This window comes from Agelaius phoeniceus, unplaced genomic scaffold, assembly GCF_051311805.1.
Source record: "Agelaius phoeniceus isolate bAgePho1 unplaced genomic scaffold, bAgePho1.hap1 Scaffold_109, whole genome shotgun sequence".
Taxonomy (NCBI): Eukaryota; Metazoa; Chordata; class Aves; order Passeriformes; family Icteridae; genus Agelaius; species Agelaius phoeniceus.
In genome coordinates, this window is record NW_027509875.1 from 959,249 (window position 1) to 961,748 (window position 2,500).

The 2,500-nt window shown below is 79.6% G+C and overlaps 1 non-coding gene across 1 annotated transcript; it reads right to left on the reverse strand.

The window, feature by feature from the left end:
- Positions 1 to 559: 559 nt before the first annotated feature.
- Positions 560 to 712, reverse strand: LOC143692965 (5.8S ribosomal RNA). Its single transcript, XR_013180502.1, has one exon. It is a non-coding gene; the product is annotated as a 5.8S ribosomal RNA (ribosomal RNA).
- Between the last annotated feature and the right edge of the window lie 1,788 nt (positions 713 to 2,500).

A 2,500-nucleotide genomic window follows, 5' to 3' on the forward strand; every position in this document is an offset into this window, starting at 1 on the left:
CCGGCGCTCTCGCCTCGCGCGCGCGGCAGCACGGCACGGTACCGCCGCGGTACCCACCCGCAGACAGCCGCCCGCGCGGGGGGGAAGGCCGGGGGCGAGGCCCGCGCCTCGCCTCCCCTTCTCGCCCCTCTCCCTTGCTCTCTTTCTCTCTCGGCCCTCGCTCGGCGGCGCCTTTCGACGCCGTCTCTCGCTCTCCCCGAGGCCGCCGCGCCGCCGCATCCGCGGCGCGGCCCCGCGGCGAGGACGAGCTCCGCCCCAGCGGCTCGCTCCGGGAGCGGGGAGCTACGGAGCGCTCCCCGAGTCTGCATTTAGGGGGACGAAGGCCCTCGCGCGGCGGCGACGACGACGACGACCGCGGCGACGCCCGCCGGGCCCGCAGGGAAGGGATCGAGGCCCGCCGAGGGAAGCGCTTCCCTCGCCCAACACCCCTGACCGCCTTCCCCTCCGGCCACCGGCGGCACGCCGCCGCCGCCGCCGCCGCCCGCCGCGGGCGACGGGCCTGCGAGGCGACCCCAGCCGCGCCGCCGGGGTGGCCCCCGGACGGCGATTGATCGTCAAGCGACGCTCAGACAGGCGTAGCCCCGGGAGGAACCCGGGGCCGCAAGTGCGTTCGAAGTGTCGATGATCAATGTGTCCTGCAATTCACATTAATTCTCGCAGCTAGCTGCGTTCTTCATCGACGCACGAGCCGAGTGATCCACCGCTAAGAGTTGTCTGCCTTTCGGGCACCGCTCACGCCAGAGCGGCCCCTTTTTTGGTTTAGGACAATGCCGCCGAGGACGCGCGGGCGCGCGCCTGGCTTCCGAGACCGTACGAGCACACGGAAAACGGGAGGAAAAAAAAGGAAAAAAACAAACCCACTCTCCGAAGGCCGGCCAAGAGGCGGGGGAGCCCGCGCCCCCGACCGCCTCCCCCCGCGAGGGGAGACGCCGACCTCACCCACGCCGTCCTTCGGAGGCGGCCCAGGCGCCCGGGCTCGGCCCGGCCTCCGCGCGGAGGGCCGGGCGGCGCGCGCCGGACACGCGGGGGGCACAGGGCGGCCCGCCCGCTTCTCGCTTTCACGGGACGACGCGCACAACGCACACGGCACGCGGCCGGGGGCGCGCGGCCGTCGGCCCCCGCGCCGCGCCGGCTCTCCCCTCGGCCCCGACGCCGCGGGCCTGGCGCGGAGCGCCGCCGCGCCGCCGCGCGGCCGGCGTTGTCTCTCTCTTCCCCCCACCACCACGGGCACGGGCCTTTCCCCTGGGCTCGAGACGGGCACGCGACGGCGACCGGCACAGCCCGCCGGCACGCCTCCCGCGGGACCGCTCCCCCGCCGGGCGGGCGGGCGAGCGACCGGCGGACGCGCTCCGCCGCCGGCCCCGGAGGCGGGCGCCACCGAGAGCCGAGCCGGCGTCGCCTGCGCCCGAGGCCTGCCGGACGGCAGACCCGGCCGCCGCCGGGGCGGCACGCGCCCGGGACCGCCGCCGCCGCCTCGCACCGCCGGGGCCCCTCGCCTTGGGCACGCGCCCGGCGGAAGGCGCCGCGGCGGCTGAGCCGGGGGGCAACGCCCGCTCTCCTCGTTCGCACGCGGAGACCGGGCGGGGAGGAGCGCCCCCGCGGCCGCCCCCGCACGCCTTCCTGCGCGGCCCACACGCGGCCGCGCGGGCAAGGGCGACGGAGGCGAGGCGACGAGCGGAGCCCGGGACGGGACCGCCGCCGGCCGACGGCGGGCGCCGTCCGGCCGACCGTCCCCGCAGGGAGGGACACCCGTCGAGCGGCGCCGCCGCCGCTCGCCACGGGGTCGCCCGCGCTCGCGGGCCTCCGCCGCCGGAGGGCCCGCCGAGCGCTCGCCCCCCCCCCCACCGGCGGGCGGGGCGGTCGAGCCAGGGGACGGCCGGCGGACGACGGCGCCGCCGCGCCGCGCCTTCGAGGAAGGAAAGGCCGTCGAGGGGAAGAGAGGCGCCGGACGCGCCGGACGCGGCGCCGCCGCGCGCGCCAGAGACCGCGGCGGCGGGCCCAGGAGAGAGAGCGCGGGCGGGCCCCGGCGGCCGTCGCCCCGCGGCCGAGGAAGGGGCAGAGAGCGCGCGCTCTCTGCCGGGCGTCGCCCGTTACCACGAGGCGGGCGGGTCGGCCCCCGCGGCCGACCGCGCGCCGCGGCCTCTCCGCCGAGGCCGGGCCACGGAGAGGGGGGGGCAGGGCGCCCCTCCCCGGCGCGGCGCGGTTGACCCCGCCCGCGGCGCGCGGCGGGGACGACGACGACGACGACGGCCGCGACGGAGGAGCGCGGCCGGTGGCCACGGGACAACCACCGCAGGGGATCGGCGGGAGTAGCTGCTCCCCACCCCTCAGTGGCGCCCCGCACGGCCACCGCCCGCGGCACACGCCCGCCGCCGCCCACCGCCGCCGCCGCCACCGCCGCCGCCACGGCGGGCCGCGCCGAGCCGCCCGAGTCTTTAAACCGCCGCCCGGCCCCGCCGGCCCCCTTTCGGCCCACAACCCGCAGCGTTTGACGACGCCG